The sequence below is a fragment of the Canis lupus genome, chromosome 11 (genome assembly GCF_011100685.1).
Source record: "Canis lupus familiaris isolate Mischka breed German Shepherd chromosome 11, alternate assembly UU_Cfam_GSD_1.0, whole genome shotgun sequence".
Taxonomy (NCBI): domain Eukaryota; kingdom Metazoa; phylum Chordata; class Mammalia; order Carnivora; family Canidae; genus Canis; species Canis lupus.
Genome location: NC_049232.1, coordinates 29,975,489 through 29,999,325, shown reverse-complemented (window position 1 = coordinate 29,999,325; position 23,837 = coordinate 29,975,489). Strand labels below are relative to the sequence as shown.

The following is a 23,837-nucleotide window of genomic DNA, read 5'->3' as shown; positions in this document are numbered from 1 at the left end:
GAATATGCAATGGGAAAAAGTCTCTTCCAAAATGGTGTTGGGAAAACTCTACAGTTGTTATGCAAAAGAATGAAATTGGGCCACTGTCTTATACAATAAACAAAAACAAATTCAAAATGGATTGAGGATCTAAATGTGAGACATGAAACCATAAAAATCCTAGAAGAGAGCAAAACATTTCTCTAGATATGTCTTCTGAGGCCAGAGAAACAAAAGCAAAAATAAACTATTGGAATTACATAAAAATAAAAAGCTTCTGTACAATAAGGAAAATAATCAACAAAACTAAAGGCAATCTACTGATTGGGAGAAGATTTTTGCAAATGACATATCTAAAAAAGGGTTAGCACCCAAAATATATAAGGAACTGATACAATTCAACACTCAAAAACAAATAATCCAATTTAAAAATGGGCCGGAGAGAGGAACAGATATTTCTCCAAAGAGGACTTCTAGTTGGCCAACACATGAAAAGATGTTCATCGTCACTCATCATTAGGGAGATGCAAATAAAAACTACAAGGAGATATCACCTCGTACCTGTCAAAACTGCTAAAATAAAAAACACAAGAAACAACAGCTGTTGGCAAAGATATGGAGTAAAAGGAACCCTTGTTCACTGCTGGTGGGAATGCAAACTGCTTCAGTCACTATGGAAAACAGAAAGGAGGTTTCTCAGAAAGTTAAAAATAGCACTACCCTATTAGATCCAGTAATTGCACTTCTGAATATTTACCCAAAGAATACAAAAATTCAAGTTTAAAGGGATACATGCACCCCTATGTTTATTATATATCATGGCCAAATTATGGAAGCACCCCAAGTATCCACTTCAGATGAATGGATAAAGAAGAGATGGTGTATGTATATACAATGGAATGTTATTCAGCCATAGAAAAGAAGGAACTCTTGCCATTTGCAACAACATAGATGAGGAGCTAGGAAGTATAATGATAAGTGAAATAAGCAAGTAAGGGAAAGATACTGTATGATTTCACTTATATGCAGAATCTAAGAAACAAAATGAAGTAAAAAAAAAAAAAAAAAGAGAGAGAGAGAGAGAAAACCCAAGACTTTTAACTGTAGAGAGCAACAGATGGTTATCAGAGAGGAGGTGAGGGGGGGTGAAATAGGTAAAGGGGTACACTTATCTTACTGAGCAATATATGGAATTGTTGAATCACTGTATTGTACATCTGAAACAAATATAATACTATATGTTAATTACACTGTAATTAAAATTTTAAACACGTAAATAAAGAGAAAATTAAAAAGAAGAAAAAGAAAATGAGCAAAAGAAAAGAGAAAGAGGAGGAGGGAGGAAGGAAAGAAAAAAGAAAGAAGTAAAGTTATGTAACTTAGGGAGTCGAAAATATTTGACAAAGCAGATCTTAAAATCATGCATTCATCTCTACTGGCTTCCTACTGTATTATCTGCATATGAAATCAGGATTTGACAATTTTGCGAGTCAGTTACCTTTAAGGGTTTCAAATTTTATTTTTCCTGGATGTTTGCTTCCCTGGTGTTGCTTATCTAGTATAAACTTAAATCTGAAAATGTGAGAACAATGACTAAAGAAAAGCATGTGCAAACAATCGTGAATAAAAGAGAATGAAAGCCTCTTAAGGGAATCTCTTTAATATGTAATTTTAAACCACCTTAAAGCAGTTAAATATAGAATCTATTTTAAAATAACTTGCATTTTGATAATTCTCTTTCGGGGGGGTTGTTTTAGAATAAGGTTAGCAGCAAACTTCATATGAAGTAAACTTTTTTTTCCCTAATTTAAAAGAGTATCACACTCTAGCACTCTAGTGCATCACACTATAGCATATAAATTAAATTCCAGCTTTTCTGTTGAAATACCTTTTTTTTTTAAAGTTTTGATGTACTTTAATTAAAGTATGCCTGTTACATACACCAGAGTCATGGATCAGTAATGAAACTTGGAACTTTTGCACTATGACAGAAGCCATGCCATACAGCAAAGAAAAATTGCAGTGAGGAAGTCCAAAGTATATTTTATGAATCAGAATATAAAATATCCATGATTCAACTCCAGCTAACTCCATTTAAAAGATAAAATAAAAGATGTCATTCTCCTGACATAAATGAAAGGATTCATTCATGAAAGGCTGTATATGAGATGTTTGTTATTTCGTGGGGGAAATTAGTTTTATGACCAAAGTAAATGGAAACCTTCAAAGCTTCTTAGAACCATGTTCTATGCACATCTGTAAATAATAAAACTGTATCATGCCAGATTATACTTCACCATGGATGGTTCTGCTCTTGAAAGTTATTGACTCTAGCGCTTACACTTTCCTCAGCCACAACAATTAGTAGGATCTTTGGCAAAAAGTATTGAAATGAGAGAACCTGTACATTACCACAGTTTTCTTCTTGTTTGTTTCACTCTCTCCCACACATAAGGCCTGTTCCATGAGCTGGACCGTATTTACTTGGCTAAATCAGTTGCTGAAAATTAATTTTATTCTGCTTAAGAGAAAAATTAATGATCCATTTTTCCCTCAATTTTCAGAAAAAAAATTTAGACTTCTTAATAATTTGCACTTCGACCACTGTAGGAAGTGCAGTTGACTTAAACATTAAACATGATTTAGAAGAACCATATTCATTAACATATAAATATATATAGTATATATGTGTGTGTGTGTGTGTGTGTGTGTGTGTGTGTGTGTATTTTTTTCTGTCTGGTGTTAAATCTTCTGTTGTGTCTTCTTTTCTTCCTAGATCAACAGGCCATTGGGTTGATATTTGTGCTCAGAGTGGAAAGGTAGCTTTGTGATGGTCTAAGAAGGAGAAGAGTTGTCTTTTTTTTTTTAAGATTTTTTATTTATTTATTCATCAGAGACACACACACAGAGAGAGAGAGAGAGAGAGAGAAAGAGAGAGAGAGATGCAGGTAGAGGGAGAAGCAGGCTCCACGCAGGGAGCCTGACACGGGACTCTATCCCGGGACTCCAGGATCACGCCCTGGGCAGAAGGCAGGTGCTAAACTTCTGAGCCACTCAGGGATCCCTAAGAGTTGTCTTAATGTCTATGGAAACTTTAAGAAATGACTACCTCTGGCAAATCCATAGTGTGTTTGCCAGACATGGAAGAGACTAGTGCTTTGCCAAGGGAAATTATATATTAACATTGACATGAATGAACTACAAATTTATTAAAGTTACCATAAAATCTAGCCTGAAAGTGCCATTCAGAAATAATCTAAATGAGCTGTGGAACAGAGCTTGAGGATTTTTCTTTTGGGTAAAAAGGCCGGTGTGTGTTTCGCAGAAAACAAAACAAACAAAGAAAAAAAAAAAACTTTATCTTAATTCTTTGAAAAGGAAGCAATTTGGACCATTTCCTCTTTATTTTCCTTAAATAGGACCACAAGTAAAGGAAGTATGTGTCTGAAGTGTGGGTTCTGCCAAACAGTACTAAATATAACCAGCAAGTGGATGATAGTGCAGAGACGATGAGATTTATGAGGAGACCTTTTGGACGTGGCCTCAAACAGGTGGTTGCCCGAAAAGGAGTCTGTGCGCATCTTCTTTAGCTGGAGGAGCGAGGGGCTGGGAGGAGATACACGGAGGCATGCTGGCTGAGACTTGGTATGGCTTGTCAGATGTCTCTATTTTTGTCTAGACTTCAAAAGCTATTTCATTGTACTTTGAGAAGAGCAGAAGGTCTTGGGTTCTGTGATTGGTTATTGTTTTGAAAAGGAAAGAAAATTACCTTTCATTTTCTCTCCATCGCATTAAATCCCCAGTGGAGATTCGAAGGATGTTCCAAGTCAGTGCAACTCTGTCACAGAGCCTTTGAATCCATTACTTACGACCAAGGTTTTGTGATGCTCTCATCATTGTAGGAAAAACTGCAAATCGAAGCCTACAAAAGCAGTTTTGCCAAAAACGTTTCGATGTTTACACTTGCTTTGAATTCCTGAGCAAAATCAGATTTTACCTTTATGGTATTTATGGGGAGGTATTTCGAAGCCTGGGCTAAATGAATCCTTGCATTTCCCTCCAAAGGAATAACTATTTAGAGTAGCGTTTCCTATGAAATTTTCATGGTACATCTTACTGTAAGATTCAAATTATTAAGAAAGAGGGGGAGGATAGCTATGCGGTGTATGCTGTGCCAGGCTCAGCTGGAGCCTGGAACACGACAAAGCCCAGCGTGTGGGTGTACGTCGTGGGAGGGGCGGACCGACAGAGCAGTCACAGTCTGGGCAGGCTGAGGACTACAGCAAGCAATACAGAGTTCAATGTCACGAAGAACTGAAATTTAACTCTCATTTACACAGAACTCCAATAGATGTTCCTAGTCAGGGTGGGATGATGGATGCTCAACTTTCTACTCTCAACAGACTTTGTTAGTTGAGGGGTGAGGCCTGAGGGGTGATCCTGAGATCTAGGTGGAAGTACAGGCTCTTGCTGTTCTGGATCCTTCCTCCTCCAGGTCCTCAGGGATTTTACCTGTAATGAGCAAACATGACATGAGGGAGCATGCACCAGATGATTTCAAGGCCAGCTCTGATGGTGCCGTGATTTACATCTAGCTTCATTCCATTGTGAAGAATTCAGTCACGTGCGCATATCGAGCTGCAAAACTCAGTGTGATTTTGTAACCGGAGGAAAAGAAGCAGTCTGGTGAACAGCTCGCGAAGTACGCAGAACTTCTAGAGCATCTAGGAAATGTATCTTAGCAAAACTTGGAGGCAGCGGGATGTCAAGGAAAGCTTTCCGTGTGGGATGACGACTGCAAGAGGAAGAAGGTTGAACACATGGAAAAACAGTTGAGAAGACAGTGGTCTAGACAGAAGGAAGCAATTATGAAAACAGATAAGAAGAATTGAGATAGTCTTTGAAACTTGTAAAATGATCCCATTGAGAAATTAAGATAAATTGGCTTTTTAACTTTTTTAGAGTTGTGGATTAAAAAAAAATAATTGAGAATTTTTCACATAAATGTAATAATTATAAGATTTTTTTATAATTCATGCTAGCTAGTCCTAGGATGAATAGGACAAATGAAGATTTGTTTTAGCTTGGCTTCCAGGATTTAACAACCTAGGTGGCATCCTGTTCTATAAAGAACAAAGGATGGAAGTTTTGAAGTGTATTATGTAATTTCAAGAAGCAACAAACTAAGTAAGACATTCCTTCCGTAAACTTGATGAAACCGGTGCAAGAAAGTAGTCTGCCATTTTATGTCAGACATGCTAGTCTTGACCCAAAATATGAAGGGAGGGTCAGTATTCACTACTTTACAGCATATAGACAAAATAAAATTCCATGTTAATTTCTGGCATTTCGGTATTTCAGTTAAAGATTTTTTATCACACAAAATTGATACCAGCTTCTCATTTACCCTCTTGCTACTTCCCCTCTCTGTCTCAAACTACTTGAAAAAAAAAAAAAAAAGATGGCAGAAATATGATATCTCAAAGACAATTTAGGATTGGAAATACTATTTTTAAAATAATTTTGTTCTCTGTCTTGCTAATTAGGTTTTGAACCTCTTGAGGCCAGGGACTGTCTGAGAACACCTACAGTATCTGACGCAAGGTAAGTCTGCAACAAATATTAACCCTTCTTTCCCTTCTTTGGATTTTAATACCTAATACAATGACTAATATATTGTTGGCACTAAAAAAATATTGATTGGGATAGATGTATGGAAGGAATATTCAAACATTGTATTCTATTCACGTTATTTCTCTTATAAAATATGCTATGATTAGATTGTTCTTTAGTATGGATAACCAGTCCTTTTTTCATAAATAAAATTACAATCAAAACAGTGGAACAACTGGGAAATGGTCTGCCAATGAAGGATTTATTTTTCAGTTCTGAATCATAGAAGATGTGAGTCATGAATGTGTGGGAAATCTAACAATGGGTTAAAATTTTGAACTAGAGCAGCAGATGCCTATAGATTTAAATGTTGATTGAATTTAGCTGCTGCTGCTATGAAATTATTAGCCCTCGGCGGTGGTCTCGCCTACATACTTTATTTTGTTTTTTTTCTGGAAGCTACAAAGCTATTTATTGTTAATGAGGGAATAAAGCAAGAAAACAGATTAGCAAATAGATTACCAAAATTTTAAATGCCTGATCTCTGTTAAACAATAACAGGTTATAATGTGATGCATTTAGTTCTCAGTATTTTGCAACAAAATTGTTGCTATTAACATAGCTTTGTTACCTTATATATCTTTTCTCTAATATAAACATTTCATCTATCATAATAATACTTTTTTTGATAAAATCCTTTACCAAGTGCATTTTCCTTGTCCATTGCAGCTTAATATTGTGTTTCTAATCTTAAAATGATAATTCTCTGAAATAAATATACTCTTTCTAAAATACTTGATTGTTGGCTTACCATTTAAAACTATTATCCTGCATAAACCTGTGATGAATTATAAAATCAACTAAAATGATTTTAATTGATGTTTCTAAATTTAATTTTTGTAAATAAAGTTTGTAAAGTTTAAAAGTTACTTAGCATGCTTAAATACTCTTCTCTAGTAAAAATTTTTAAGTTTCCAGCTTAAAGATATCACCTCCCAAATTCTCTGATAATTTCATTTTTGAGTTGATGTAGAAACATATTTCTGAGAAAATGGGAATATTAGTATACAGAAAAGGCACACAAAGTTCCTTCAGAAATCATGATATGATTGAAGTCAAATTAGAGGAGTATTTAACAAACAAGATAGAGGTTGTAGTAAATTTATTTCAGACTCTCAGCCTGTCTCTCCTGTAGTTCTTCATTGTTTCTCTTTAAAAAATTCAGCTCACCTTCACCATCGAGCTTTCCTGAATACCCCAGTCAAAATGATGCCGTCTTCTGAACTCCTTGTCTTTGTTCATGACTCTCTTATTGTATTAATCATTCTGTTTTATGGTTCAGCAATTTGTATAGAATCAGTTTCTATTTTCTGAACACATCATGTTCCAGAGTGAATTTAAAAACCAGTTGCTGAGGAACCCAGAGTACTTATTCCCATAGAACTAATAACACCAATGATTCTCCTATTTGCTTTTAAGCTCGATCTCTGTCTGATCTAATGTCAATAAACATATCTCAAACATAGCTTCATTGATGATATTGCTTCTTCAGAACAAATCAGTTATGTTATAAGGGGTAAATTGCATAGGTTCTAAACCTAGACTTGCCTAGATTCTCTATTTGCTAGCTGTTTGATCTTAGGCAAATTACTCACTTGTGTGTGTCTGAGGTTTCTCACCAGTAAAATGTAGATAATTGTATGTACTTCCTAGACTGTTGTGAGGATTAAATGAGTTTTATATGAAAAGTCCTTCAGAACAGAACCTGACATACAGTAGGGGATATATAGGGTAGCCTGTAAATGTTATTATTATTTTCATTGAAACTTGGAATGTCAGGAATTTATCTGCCCACATATAGGCATGTTTGAAAGTGGAAATATTGATATATTTTATGGAAATATGTGATGTATTTTAGACATTTACGTTCTGGAGATAGGATAGGTGACAACCCAGTCTTTCGTGCCTTTATATTCAAAATGAATAAAAATGGAAACAAAATAGTATATCTTCATCTCATCACAGAAATGAAATGAAAGTAAAAATAACAGTGATAATTATTGATAGTACTTACTGAGCTCTTGAGATGTGCCAAGCCTGAAGTAAAGGGCTTTGCATGGTATCCTATCTTCTGATTACAGATAAGAAACTGGCAGTCAAGGAGCAAAGCTTGCTGACACCTAATAAGAATTAGAACAAGCATCCAAACCCCAACCTTTCTGACTTTTACATTTTACAGTATTTCCACTCCACCAAAGACTGATAGGAACGAACCCAGGTCCAAATTATCCTTCAGATTACTATCTACTCATTCTAATGTCTTTTAAGAGGCTCATCTGTCACTTAACAAATCCATCTCGTTCTTACTAACTCTGCCTTCTTCAGATTGTCTAAAAAATATAAGACATTTTGTCAAATTGGATGAAGTCTAGAACATTTTATTTAGGACATAGTATTTGATCAGAATTTCCCAAATTGTTTTCCCCTCCATTTGTCTGTCAACACCAGCTCACTAGTGGTGGTGTTTTAGGACATTACACTAGAAATTCTTCTTTCCCTCTGTAGGCCATAGTCTATGAATGTTGTAAAATCAGTCTTAGAAGCAGGCTACTAACTCCAACATATTACAAAATATTGAACTTTTTAATTTTGCCAAATGAAAGATAGATTTCTTTTTTTTTTGAAAGATAGATTTCTTATTTAATGTATCCTTTATCCCTTTATCCCTGTATTTAACCTTTATTTTTGATATGCATAATAATTTCATATCTCACACATAACTCATTTACTCTTCATAGTAAACTTCTGCGGTCTATACTTGAATTATTTCCATGTTTGGATAGGGACCTGAGAACTAGAGAAACTAAATATCTTGCCCAAAGTCACACAAGTAGAAGTAGTGGTATCAGAATTTGAAACCAGGTGAAACTCCAGAGACAATAATTGCCACTATGTTGTGAGACTGCTTTGAATTGAGAGAACAAAAACCATCTAACGTGGGGATCCCTGGGTGGCACAGCGGTTTGGCGCCTGCCTTTGGCCCAGGGCGCGATCCTGGAGACCCGGGATCGAATCCCACATCGGGCTCCCGGTGCATGGAGCCTGCTTCTCCCTCTGCCTATGTCTCTGCCCCTCTCTCTCTCTCTCTCTCTGTGTGACTATCATAAATAAATAAAAATTTAAAAAAAAAAAAAACCATCTAACGTAATAGCCAAAGCATTAGGCTTTCACTCTCCTGGCAGTTCCTTCTTAAGTGTTTAGATGGGATATTTTTTGAAGAGAGGGTCTATATCTTCTTTCTCATCTTCCTGTTCCTCACAATGTTTAAGAGAGTTCCCTGACACTATGGACACTTACTAAATGACTGCTTGAGAACATTAAGGGATATCTAAGATACTATTAATGATGACTATAATGTTCTCAAATTAAAGTTTCAAAATATTTTGCCTTGGATTTATTGACCAAATTTAGCCAATTTGGTTAAATGAGCTTTCTTCTTCATGTATTGTCACTGTCACTTTTCATAATTGGATCAAGATAATGCTATCCAGAAACTATTAAGCAATCTTAATTTGGAAATTCACAAATATATGGGGTGAACATAATACTATTTTGAGTTAGACAGCCAAGTGCTTGGCTTATTTTGGCAAATGTAATTTAGTTTCTTGTGAATGATAACATTTGATTATATGCTATGTGGTATCATGTTTTAATATAAGGACAAATGCCAACACCTATAAATACCTTCCCATAATTAAAGCAACCTTCTAGAACTTTAGTTAACTCTTAGAGTTTTATCGATTAAGAAAGTCAGAAATGCTAACATTTCTTTAGGTGATTTTAAGAATTGTTTACAAAGTTCAGACTAGCACTCTTTTGGAGAAAAAAGACAGATCTACTAAGTAAGGCATCCATTAAATGAGCCAAATTTCAGTTTTTTAGTAAAGAAGTAATCGTTATACATAGCAGGGACATATTCAGATATGTATTAGAGATTTTTGATTACAGTATTAATTTGCCAATCCCAAGTAAAGAACAAGTTAATCTAATTGATGGAAGGTTAATTGTGTACACAGGCTGTATGGCCAAAAGAAGAAAGCCCAGCAGGATGTTCTCTGAACATTTCTACTTGAGAGTTACATGTTTGCATTCAGGGGTAGTAACAAAAACATTCATATTTCCCATTGCATTTAAAAGATGTATTAAAATTATTTATTAACAGATCAGTATAGGAACAGTGATATATATAATCTAACATCTTGGCAGGGATTGGGGTGGCCAAATGCTTTCCAGTTCTAAAAGTCTATCATTGCAATGATTCCTTACCATGAGTAGACTTAGAGTTTGATTCAGTATGTCTATATTTGTACAGTCAGTGAATTTTATAACTAATACAGGGCTTAAAGACCCCAGGCCATGTTTGTACATGACAAATTTATACCCAGAGAAAATAAATGACCTGCCCAGGACCAGAAAGATGTTTGGTAATACAATATCTGTGACTCAGGTGTTTTATACTCTGCATTTAAGGCCATGTTATCCTTCAATGGAAAAAAGAAATGCAAGGAAATTCACATGGTTCAATATTATACTCTACAGGAAACTTCCCCATGACACACAGTCAGCCAGTCTGTGATTTGAACTATATATTAACCTCACTTTCATTATGCGTAGTTCTAATTCCAAAACAGGTCTTCCTTAAATTGATTCGAAACCTATCTGCCTTTCTTTCCATTGTCTTATATTTTCTACGTAAAATATCCATAGCTCCTTTAACCATTCCTTTTATAACATGAGTTTCAGATGTTCATAGTCTGATGATTCCTCCTAGCACAGGAATAATATGTTTGATGTTTCAACTTGATGCCTAGAATTAAACACAATGTGACAAATGGCATCTTACAGACTACCTTCAGTATGTGGAAAGGCTATTTCTTGATCTGACTATACTTGTAGAGTTTTTTTTTTAATTTTTTTTTACTTGTAGAGTTTTAAATTAACCTCACCTTTTTTTTTTACCTCACCTTTTTTGTAGTTTCAATCTCCCTTATAAAACAATCAAAGCCTAAAAGTATTTTTCACATAGACTACTATAAATCTTATGTTGATTTTTTATATTAGTGGGCTATTTTTATCATTTTAAGTCAAGATTGACAGGATTAAACATAACAATTTGCAGTTAATGTCACCATAAGAAAAAAAAAAAGACTATCAGTTTGGATTGTTTGAATCCATGCTGAAGATAATTATGGTAATTTAAAAGAAAAGAGTATCAGTCTAATTTCAGTCCATAGTGACACAGAAATAAAATAGTATACAACAAATTATAGGGGTACCTGGATGGCTCGGTCAAGAGAAAGTCCAACTCTTGATTTCAGCTTAGGTCATGATTTCAGGGTCCTGCATCATGCTATTTACCCAGCACAGAGTGCCTGTTCCTCTTCCTCTGATCCTCCCCCTGCGCTCATGATAGATTTTTCTATCAAAAAACATGAATAAATAAAATATTTTACAAAACTATAAGGTAGTTATATTATGTAATCACGTCTTTCTAACAGTTCAATATATTAACCAATATAAAGTGTAAGTCATCCATCCTAGTTTTGGGCACAGTCATCAATTTGCCTCTAGAAAGAGAAGCTAAAAAACAATTAGATACTCTTAATTTTTCTCTAAACTTTAAACTGCTTCTAAAAAATAAAGTTTTTCTCCATTTAAAAAGGAACAGAAATAAAGAAAATCTTGCTTTACAAAAAAACTTTTTAACTAGGATGGCATATATATATATCTCCAAACTAAGGATATATTTTGGCCATCTAATTATCTAGAATCAAATTCCATTAACATGTATATATTTTTAAATCTGCCAGGCCTTAGGTACGTGATCAAGTTGAAAATCACTGGTTACATACTGAGAAATGTACAAGTAGAAAAAAAAGTCCCTAAGTAAAAGTTAGGAGAAGGTAAATGGCAGAATAGAAATACAGATAGAGGGTGACTTCCTATTTTTTAATGTCTCAATTTTTTATTTAAATTACAGCTAGTTAACATATAGTGTAATATTAGCTTCAGGGGTAGAATTTAGGGATTCATCTCTTACATACAACACCCAGGACTCAACACAACACGTGCCCTCCTTAATATCCATCACCTATTTAAATTGTAGTTGACTTCTAACTCCTCCTCAGAGTGACTATAATGATCAAAACATCCAAGATTATGTTCATACAAGGGTAGACTCCACTCTTTAGAAATAAATGACTGAATAAATAAAAATGTCAAATTCAGTTATAGGCGGTAGAGTGTAGAACCAGAATAACTAGTATGCTTGAGAATCTTCTTAGGTGTCACTTCCTTAAGTATCCATATTTGTCTGCCTCATTCTCTTCCACTATTTTCCTAGTTTTAGGCTATAAGAGGATAAGGGATGAAATATCAGAAAGCAATGAGATTATCTGAAACCTTTTAAATTTTGGTGCTTGGCCGCGGGATGCTTGCTCTCCAAAGGAAAGAGCTTAGAGACTCAGCTACAAAGAATCACCCAGAAGTTGAGTTCAAGAATATCTAAAAGGCTGTGCTTTTGTTATTTTGCTTTGTTTTGAAATCTCCAGAATTTGGAACTAAGTTATACCTATTGCATTTGGCTCTGCATTTTCAAGTAATGTGAGTTTTTGCTAGTATCTGAGCAATTTCTATATATTTAGTGGGATACAGTTAAGAGGGCTTAGGATGAGCCATGTTAAACATGGGAGAATTGCCTGTATCTGGGCAATATATAGGAAGGGAAGTTACAAAACAGGTACACACAGGAAGACAGCATTTCTCAAAATGAGCAGTAACTTTTGGGGTCCTAAATTTATAAGAATTGTTAAGATTATTTTTTGTACATTTGATAAACTTGCCATGTGTGATTTTATACAATGTATTGGCAGAGATTTTAGGTTTTTATTGTTCTTATGATGATGATGCAGGCTTAAAGATGATTTTTTAACTTATGTTTTGTTTAAATCTTAAGCACATGAAATACTTCCAAACTTAAAAAAAAAATTGTGAATCTGATCCCATATTTTCCTATTCAGAATCATATTTTATATCATATTTTAAAAAATCAGAAGTCATTTGTAATTATTGAATAGAATTATGATATCTTCTATAAAATATCTTCTGTTGAAAACAGTTGTCTAAAATTTGCTTAAGATTGTCATATTACTGCAATTTAAACCCATAGTAAAGCCAAGAGAAGATTGTGTATATATAATATTTTCCCTCAATCACAAGGTTTATGTACAGAAAATCCTTGAGGCAGATAATTCCCACATTAAGAATATATAATTTACAAGGTTATATTTGCACCAATGAAAGTTTGTATAAATAATTTTACCTTGATGAAAAGTAAACATATTAAACGAAGGCATAGTTATAATAATTTGTGTATATTAAATTAGTAATTGTGGGTATGCACAAAATCTTTTTTTCATTTGTCTATTAATTAAATATTTATTAACCAGTCATTGCACTAGATGGTAGAGATGGATAAAGGTGAAAAAAGAGATAGCTGTTTTCAAGGAATCCATAATCAATTAAATGGAGACAACATAAAAGCAAATGAGTATAACACCATTTTATAGTATCTTTTAAAGCAGAAGCACAGATAAGCTAGTATAAGTGCCTACAGATAGAGTTTCTACTGTAGACCAAATGCTCCAGATGCTGGTAATACAATGTTGAACAAAACTTCTTAGAGTAGTAGAGGCACATGGTAAAAAGAAATAGAGTATATTAGATAGTGATCAGCAGGGGTGTTTACAATATTTCACAGCCAGTGAAAATGGGTACCAACTCATCAAATAGACATCCATCCACCCAGAATAAAAGTTCATTCTACCTGCTGAATACCAGGCTTTGAATTAGTACTAACAGGAAAAATAAAACAGGAAAGGAAAATCAAAGTATCAGATAAGGAAAATATTGACATTTTAGAAATTTTGAACTGAGAGATGACTTTTAAGCAAAACTCTCAAGAAAGTAAAAAGTTAGACCTGTAGACCATTCTAGAGAAAGGAAACGGGAAGAGCAAAGACCACAAGGAGGAAGCTTACCTAAAGTGAGGTGTAGTGAGAAAGCCATTGTGGCTGTAGTGCCCCGTACAAGGGAAGATAGGAAGAAAAGACCTTTGAAGCTGGCAGTGAGAACTTTGACTTGTATCCTAAGTGAGATGACATCTCACTAAAGGTTTTGAACAGTTGGCTAACGTGGTTGGTAGGTATTTTAAGAGGATCTTTCAGGGTTCTGGGTAGAGAACTGACTAACAGGGTCAGGAGCAGTGATCGGTGTATAGAACAGAGGCTATTGCAACCATGCAGCAAGAGGTAGATCAAGTTAGAGCTTTGGGAGTGAAAGAGGTGGCTGAATTCTGGATAGGCATTGCTTCAAAGGTAAAGCTACCTGGATTTGCAGAAACACTAGATATGGGTGTGACAAAGAGGGGTAAATAATGACACAGACCAGAAAAACAAAATCTTTGCCAAAGATCTGTGCCAAAATCTTTGCTAATGCCTAGGGAATATAGAGGGGAATAAGACAGACATAGTGCATCTAGGATGAATAGCCAATTAAATAAACATATAAGAGAATGCAAATATTCCTTATATATGGGAAGCACAGGAGTTTATAATAAGGTTGCTTAATCTACTCCAAATAGGTAAGGGACAACTATTATAGTAATGAAAATTATGCCTGAGTCTAAGGGCTAGTCAAATTTATTCAGGTGAAAAGAGGGAGTGGGAGAGAAGGAAAACTAGTTATACTCGAGTATGAGATTCCAAGCACTTTAATTTTGCTAAGATCTTATTACTGACTTTATTGTTATGTCTCTTTAAGGTTAGTATATTCTTAGCAAACTATTTCTTGCCACTGTCGGTAAGTTGGTTCAAAAGCTATATTCTTATTCATTCATTTCTTCAAAAAAAAAAAAAATTCACAGACAACTCATTTAATACTAGGGTCTCTGTGCTAAGAGTGTACCGGGATGAATTAAATTTGGATACTTCCCAAAAGAAGTTAAGATCACAGTTTTGTCTTCCAGGTGATCACCTAAGTAATTAAGTCTACTCAGGTATGCACTTATTTTTTCAAGTTGTTAGTACACTGGATTTGTAGTAACATACATGGTGAGTTAACTGAGCTACTAACTACTCAACAGATTGCTTTAAAGACATGTGATTTGTTTTTATCACCACAGTCAAGTATCCTTAGCACCTATTTAACAGTGTAGCCTATGATAATATTTTTTAACAAGTGAATATATTAATTTCTCAACTCTAACCTTTTTCTACAGATCATTGAAACAGCCTTGAAGAATTCTTATACCTTTATATACTTTTTAAGATATATTCTATGAACTTTTTAAATAAGATATGCCAATAAGCTCTTACATCATTGCTTCTATTAAGGGTTTTCATATATATTCATATATATAATCAGTCATTAATAATCTTGAAATTAGTACTACTTAGAGAAGAGTAATTTTCTTCTCATTGACATGTGTACTTGCAATCTTTCTCTCCTTTTTGATATCAATTACTTCCACAAAATTCTAATTCCCATCAGCATATTTGACCTTGCTTTTCACATATTCACAATTTTCCCCATCTATAAACTTCCATTTATCACTCTTGTCTAAACATTGATTTTAAAGCTTTCAAATTTAAGATGCCTGGAATCATTTTTCTCATTTTTTCCATGATCATTTCCTTTACTTGAGGGAGAAAGTTTTTATTCCTAATTCTACATGAAATCAAGTATAATTTTGTTCATATTAAGAAGAAATACCGGGATCCCTGGGTGGCGCAGCGGTTTGGCGCCTGCCTTTGGCCCAGGGCGCGATCCTGGAGACCCGGGATCGAATCCCACATCGGGTTCCCGGTGCATGGAGCCTGCTTCTCCCTCTGCCTGTGTCTCTGCCTCTCTCTCTCTCTCTCTGTGTGACTGTCATAAGTAAATTTTAAAAAAATATATTAAAAAAAAAGAAGAAATACCAATAATGATTATAAATACATTTTAATGAGAATATTATTTTATAATCAGTCACTCCATCCCACACCAATTTCTTCCTCAGATTTTGTAGGAAAAAGGAATTGATCTGGCAGCAAACAAATGCAAAGTTATGGATCTGTGAACATTATTAACCTCTCAATGCCCCATTTAGCTTTTCCTATTCCACAAGAATCAATGATAAACACGCCCATCCATTTTATGTTCCTTATTAAAGCAGAGAGTTAACAAGCAAGTGCCTCTTGTTTTGTCTTCAACTTGGTAATGTTTATATTATTCTAAGAAGGTACTGCCTCCCTGGTGGTACTTTTAAGCTTCTGTGGACCGCTATACCTATGATGTTGTGGAACCCGTAATCCACTTTAAGTTCTACTTGATTTGAAAGTACCAGTCACCATACTTTTCTCTTGAATGGACTTAATTCCACAGATCCAAATGCTGGCTTGTTGTCTTCTGGATCAGCTTTCTTTCCTCCTATTCTCATCTTCTAGTCAATTGCTTTAAGACCTTTAGAAGTCAGAAGTTGAGAGATGATAAATTCTTGACTTTTTTCCTACTTGTTTCTCTAGGTTGAAGAGAGATATAAATAAGTGTGTATTATTTATATTTAGTATATTCCATTTTGTCAAATTGTCTTCCCAAAGCTGTTTTCTTAGCATCCATTTAACCACAGCAGTGAAACAGTGAAACTGCTTGTTGCCTTCCATTGAAAATTAAGCTCTGGCACTAAGCCAGGCTGCCTGAGCCAGCACTAATATAATTCACAACTGGAAGAAGACAATCAATTAATCAATACTATAATTTGGAACTGACCATGGTAGTAACACTCACAGCTATTAGACTCAACTGACTGACACCATTTAGGATTAATGAGGTAGCAAGAACAGGCAAACCAAAGATTCATTTAAAGATTTTTCCTCCTAAAATCAAACTACCCAGTCTATTTTGTTATTTTTTCTTATTTAGTGATGCCACAGTGAAATCTAATGTAAATAAGAATTTGAAGGACAAAGAATCTTACCCATTACAGTGATTTTGAACAAGAACTTTAATGAGCCAATTAGATAAGGATTGTAGGAAAACAATTCAGTTCAGTGTTAAACTCTTCTGAAAATTCTAAAAACATGACTAAAACTGCTTTTCTGAAAATACTTGGGCATTACTTGAAACAATCTTATATAATCAGAGATTGGTGTATCTATTGTTTGGATAAATAAATAACCACCTTTTAAACTGCAAAACTTTAAGATAGTTTCCAGAAAATCCTTATGGTTTGCTCTGTTTAACTCATGCAATAAAATAATGAAGTAAAACTATGAAACACACAATATCTATGGTACTTGCAGGATGACAACAAATACCTATCAATTCCTCCCAGCCCTTTCTAGAACTCTCTAGTCCCTTCATATCTTATGGATCTTTTTGACAAGACAGAAGTTTCCCTAAAGATGTTGGTTGAATATTTATAATGATATATCTTTAAGCCAACCAAGAAATTTGTGTCTTTGTTGCTGTTATTTAAGTTTTCTTTGGGTTAGGCATACTGAGGTTCTGAGCCCTCAGACTACAGATGACTTTTAGAATATTTCTAATAGGAGATCTCTAAAGCCTTCCCAGGGGACTTAAGCATGATGACAGATTTTTGTTTTTCAACTAGAAGGCAAAATACAAAACAATCTCCTTTAAATCCAGCAGAAAACAGGGTGCCTGGGTGGCTCAGTCAGTTAAGAATCTGCCTTTGGCTCAGGTCATGATCCCAGAGTAATGGGATCAAGTGTGGCATCAGGCTCCCTGCTCAGTGGGGAGTCTGCTTCTCCCTCTACCCCTCCCTGCTGCTTGTGCTCACTGTCTCTCTCAAATAAATAAATAAAACCTTTTTTAAACAATCTGGCAGAAAACAAAAAGGAAGAGTAACACAACTGTACATTTTATAACATCATATATCTGAGGAGTAGAATTGACCAGAAACATAACAAATTCCATAGAAAGAGACTCTCTGAAAACAAGTGGTTACCTCCAGTTTTTTTTTTTTTTTAATTTGGAAAATTCAGCATGGAATTATCTCAATCTCCTAATTGTAGCATGGCAAAACTGAAGCAAAGTACTTGGAATAAAGCCTTGGGATTTATATGTTCTTTCCAAATACTTGCCATATATTCATAACCAAAAGGGCATTGAAAATATAAAAGTCCTCTTAGTATTGAATCAGAGACACTGAATATATAACCTTTAATATGGTCTAGAATTGGTTAGAAGTCAAGATAGAATTTTTTGTAGTGTGACCTTTTTATATATTATCTTCGATGTATTTTTGAATTCTATAAAGTAAAATAAAATTTTAGAAATATTATGGAAGTTTTGGATGAGAGTGGTTAAAGAAAAAGAAAGATTTGCTAAAAAATCTTTGCGATTTGCTAAGAAAACAGTGTAGTAGACAAAACAGAAGCATTCAATTAGAAAGCCAATGTGATTTTATCCATATTTGTTTCCACTGATGTGGATTTGTATATATACACACACTTTATAGCACACAATGGTTATTTACGTAATAGAATCATGTATTTTAATTAAGTGGCATTTTATGAAATGAAGAACACATATCCAATTTAATATCATGTTTATTATAGACAGACATAGGAAAACATTAATTTTCATTCCACTTGCCTATGCAAAATCAATAAAGAAATAAAAAATAAATAAAGCTTAACTTTATTTTTAAAAGTTAGTACTTAATGCTTTTAAGAGACTGATATTTTGGATCTTAATTCAACTTCACCCTGTAGTAAATACATTGCTGTTGTCCTATCAGAAAATAAAGCATAGAATTTAAAATGAATTATTATATTTATTATGTGTTAGTCTGTTTCTGTTAAAATAATCAACTAATGCTTCTAAATCTTAAAAGCTGAGAAACAAGTATGTAGTGTGTCATCAAAACAAAACAATAAAATATTCAAGTCAGTGCAACAAAAACTATTTTAAGTTTCTTGTTTCCTTACTCATTTATTTCTTTATATTCAACTTCATTTAAGGCAAAATACACTTTGAAACTACTTTCAAAAAATAGTATATAATATGATGGTTTATTTTATTTTGCTTTTATGTTGTTTTATTCCAAAAGTAAGTTGAAGCAGCTTTTGAAGTTTCATGCAATACAGTAAAATAAAATAAATTTATTGCTAAAAATATATGTAACGGATAATAATAAAGATTAGAAACTAAGGTAAAATATAGGAGGTAAAAATAGGGGATAAAAGAAAGTCACTTTTGTACTTTTGAGGAACAGGAGGGCAATATACTATCCAACAGTATTTTATCCAGGATCTTAAATAAAGGAAAGTCCCAATCTAAGCTTTCTAGGGCAAAGGTCAGTAACCTTTTTCTCTAAAAGGTCATATTGTATATATTTTAGAACTTGTAGGTCTTTTTTTTTTAATCTATTTATGATAGTCACACACACAGAGAGAGAGAGAGAGAGAGAGGTGGAGACACAGGCAGAGGGAGAAGCAGGTTCCATGCACCAGGGGCCCGACGTGGGACTCGATCCCGGGTCTCCAGGATCGCGCGCTGGGCCAAAGGCAGGCACTAAACCGCTGTGCCACCCAGGGATCCCCTAGAACTTATAGGTCTTAAAGACTCCATGGCAACTAGTCAGCCCTGCCATTTCATATGAAAATAGTCATATACAAAACATAAATGAATGGACATAACTATGTAACAATAAAACTATTTATAAAAACAGGCAATGGGGATCCCTGGGTGGCGCAGTGGTTTGGCGCCTGCCTTTGGCCCAGGGCGCGATCCTGGAGACCCAGGATTGAATCCCACATCGGGCTCCCGGTGCATGGAGCCTGCTTCTCCCTCTACCTGTGTCTCTGCCTCCCTCTCTCTCTGTAACTATCATAAATAAATAAAAATTAAAAAAAAAAAAAAAAAAAAACAGGCAATGGACTAGATTTAACTCAGGGGCTGTATTTTGCCCAACACTCTTCTAGAGACTAAGGCAAAAATAGAAGTCATTTACCTGATTTTATGGTAAACAGTTATTCCAAAAAGGAGAGCTTTTCTTGACACTTAAGACATGAAATAAAATGCACTAGAAGAAGCTTGGCAGTGGACAATGTTAGTTACATCTCTATAATAATTAAAATAGCATGTTTCACGCAGCAGCTGGTCACAGTCTCATGAACATCTGTAAAATGAGTGTAAAATTCAGCATAAAATTGAATTTTTGGTCTTTTGTTGGCAAAATAATGGATTATTCTCTTTGTCTTTTTAATTGGCTGTTATAGCAATGGCTTTTTTATGTTTTGGGATTTTTTTTTTCTTCTTAAATTTGCTTTGCCTTGCTTCTTTTGTTTGCCATTGTTATTAAAAAGAAAAATCATTCCCCCTATATAGCATGTGAAGCAATAAACCATCTCAAGTTGCATAAAAAAACTGAGAATGACATCAGTGATAAGACGTAGGTGAGCATTACAATGAAGGAAATAAGAAAGAAAATTATAATCTGATATGGAAGATGGACATTTAAACAAAGAAAGTACAATGAAGGTCATGATATAAGGAGACATGAATTTTGGTTTTGAATTTTAGGTTCAATGTTTGTCAGTAACATGATCTTTAGTTAATTTCTTAACCTCTCTGACCTTGGTTTCTTCATCTCTAGAATGAGGACAATATTAATGCCTTTCTTACCTGAGTTCAAAAGGTGGATAAGGCAAGACTTATTGCAGTGATACATAGTGTTCAATATGTAACTCTGAGGGCTTACATTCAAAAATGAGGTTCTAGACAATGATGTGAGTTTTCAAAAATAGGTGTCTGTGATAGAGCTATATAACTCTTAAATCTCTCACACCCATAGGTAGTTATTTTTTGTGTTTTTGTGTTTCTGTTTGTTTTGAGAGAGGAGATTTGAAGAGATTTTCTTGGAGACAGGTGTTTTGTGAATGTTTTCTTTCCCCAACAAACATGTATCCCCAAAGGTTTTTTAAAAGACCATTTAGGAAGCATCATAGGTATCCCTTTAATTTAGAGGATGTAGAAGACTAGTATCCGAGCAAAACCTAAGAAGTCTATGAGCAAGAAGCTGGCTAAAGTGGTCTGGTATAGCAGAGAACAGGGCTGGTATAAAGATATTAATGGCACTCCCAGAGTTTTTAGGGACAATGGATTCATCAGCTTTTCCTTGGACTACTTTTGAAAACACATAGGAGAGGAAGTTACAGTGGGGTTATCTGCTAGAGGGGTGAAGAGACTTTGACCAAAGGTAGAATCTGACTTCTAAGAACATAGGGGTTGTAGAAGACAGCTCTTTATGGATGGAGTTCAATAGTCTATGAATGAATACAAGAAAGAATGCTTTGAATATCTGCCAAGACCGGAGTACTAAAATTATATCACCCCTATTCTAACACAGAAAGGGTCAGAAACTGCAGTAAGGAAAATGTATGATGGGAAGTGATTTGCCTCAAAAGTGAACCCAGAGTTTCAACATATTCACAAGATGGGTTATGGTATTTACCTAACTGAAACCATTTTTTTTGTGACTTAAAGTCACAATAGGTTGTTTTAATACCTGAAAGTGGACAGAGACACAATTGTGCCTGCCTGAATTTTTATTCAGGGACATGATGAAAAACAGTCCCTTTGAAAAATTTAAAGGGCAACAGAATGGAAAAATAAATTAAAACAACAACACAACACTGGTTTGCAAATACATTTTGTTGTTTATGATTATATTCTATAATTCATACTTGTTTGATGTTATATAAATGTGTTACATCTACATCTATACCCATGGTTAGAAATCACATCTAGAACTACGTGTGTCCTCATAATAAATAGCTACTGATTACCTCTCATGGGTCGTTCAGGCACTGTGTTGGGCACTGGGAATGAAGGCGATTTCATAAACCTAATAGGAAATGTTAATATGAGGAGAATAACGCTCTCCTCTAAGAGGTCTGCATCCTAATTCCTGGAGCTTGCAAAGATATTAGCTTGCATGGCAAGAGACTTTGCAGGAATGATTAAGTTAAGAATATTGAGATGAAGAAATTATCCTGGATTATCCAGGTGGGCCCAATGTAATCATAAGCATCTTTATAAGGAAAGAGGGAGGGAGGAGAGACAGAATCAGAGAAGGAGATGTGGTGACAGAAGCAGTTTAGAGAAGCAGATTTGAAGGTGCTACATTACTGGCTTTGAGAACAGAGAAAGGGGCCATGACCCAAGGAATGTAGCCAACCCTGAGAAGATGGGAAAAAGTAAAGAAGTGATCTTCTTTTCCCTCAAGCCTTCAGAAGGAACACAGAATTGCTGAGCCATTTTAAACTACTGACTTCTAGAACTGTAATATAATAAGTAAGCCACAAAGTTTGTGATAATTTGTTACAGCAGAGGTGGGTAACTAATACAATGGGCAATGATTCTTTAAAAAGGTATTATAGAAGAAGTACATAAATGTTGAAGTCATTTTTTCAGTACGATATATTAAGGTAACCCAAAAATTCAAGAAAGGCTGCTTGAGGAAGGGATATGTAACCTAAGACTAGAAGGAGCAACAAGATCAATCAAAAACAAGATGGCTAAAAAGTATTCTAGAGAAGGGAAATAAGATGTGAAGGCTTAGACGTGGACAAGAGCAACTTATATTACAAAGAATTGGAAGTAGTTCAGTATGTGTGAATGACAGAATTTGAGGAAGGGGGTGAATGATGTGGCTGCCAAATATTGAAGTCAGATCATGAAGGCTCTGATCAGTTACAACATGCTTTGAAGTTTGAGCTTTATTGTAAGAGCAATGGAGAGGCTCTAAGGATTTTAAGCAGGAGAATGTCATAATCCTATCACCATAGGTACACTCTGGAGAGTGAATTAGAGGAGAAAGATATTAAAGAATGAAAAGACAATTAGGAAGAGGAGGCAACCATTCAGAGAGGAGATAGTATTTACTTGGACCTGGATGGTAGCTGTAGGAACAAAAAGAAATATCCAGAAATCAATTTGACAATGGAATCTAAATGGTTTGGTGATTTATGAGATGTGAGAGGTATCCTCGGTAGGTGGTGGTAGCATTTCAGGGACAGAGAACAAGATGAAGATTAAGTGTGGATGAGGGATAAAGAGATCATGTGTTTGTCGACATTCTGGCTTAGGGTATCCAAGACATATACACATGGACATGCTTAGTTAGCCTTTGGATATCAAGACTTCTGGGAAAGAAATCTGTGCTGGATGAGTAGACTTGGGAGTCACCAGTTTGAAAATGATTTTTGAAGCTTTAGGTATAAATGCATTTACCAAAGGGCTCCTAGATTAGCTTTAATAAATCCTTAAGAGGGAGGCAGAGAAAAAGACTAGAACAAGCCTTGAAGGTCATCAATATTTAAAGTGGAAGTAGAGCAAACGGATAATTCCAAGGATAATATGGAGAGACCAGAGGGGAAGGAGGCAAAGTAAGAGACAGTTGTACCATAGGAGAAAGGGAAACAGAAGTTTATGAAAAAAAATTCCAGCAGTATCAGATGCATCTATGAAGTCAAACAAGATAGTTGAAAAGTGTCCATATTTTGCAATATATAAGCATTGATAGCCCGTGTGAAAGCAAGGTCAGTGGCATATTGCAGGAAGAAATAACATTGTATGACTTCAGGATATTGAAACAGAAATTATAGATAATACCTTCAAGAATTTTGGCTGTGAAGGGGAGATGAGAGAATAGTATTTGCAGAGAGAATTTAGATTGATAAAGGTTTTGTTGTTTTGTTGTTTTGTTTGTTTGATTGTTTTTTTGGTAAACCACACATGATGAAATTCTAATGAGACTCATCCAGAAGTGGAGGAATTCAAGATACAAACAGATGGAAGGTGGAGAATTTACTATATTTCTAAGCAACCCAGGGGGAAATGGTTCCAGAATACAGATAGATGGTAGATCAATTATGCAGTTGGAAAGCCAACTCTTCCTCATTCCAACAATAAGGGAAGAGATGGATGCTGGTTATAGCCTAGACAGTGAGAAGTCCAAGAGTTTCTCCCCACTGGTTTTAAGTAATCTTCTGGATTTGAGGGAGGAGATGGATGAGCTGAAGATTTGGGGAGAGTTGGGGATGTTTGAAATAGTATCTGTATGGAATGGGAATTAAGTTCTGTAATGAAAGGCTAATAGGATTCTCAGAAACTCT

The 23,837-nt window shown here is 34.8% G+C and overlaps 1 protein-coding gene across 13 annotated transcripts in view; it reads left to right on the top strand.

Moving 5' to 3' along the window:
- PTPRD (protein tyrosine phosphatase receptor type D) overlaps positions 1-23,837 on the top strand; it is a 2,163,408-nt gene that overhangs the window by 1,349,653 nt on the left and 789,918 nt on the right. For all 13 annotated transcript variants that reach the window (XM_038552342.1, XM_038552385.1, XM_038552349.1 and 10 more), the window contains one exon: positions 5,526-5,583. The gene's annotated coding sequence lies outside the window, so the exon portion shown is untranslated. The remainder of the gene's footprint in view (positions 1-5,525; positions 5,584-23,837) is intronic.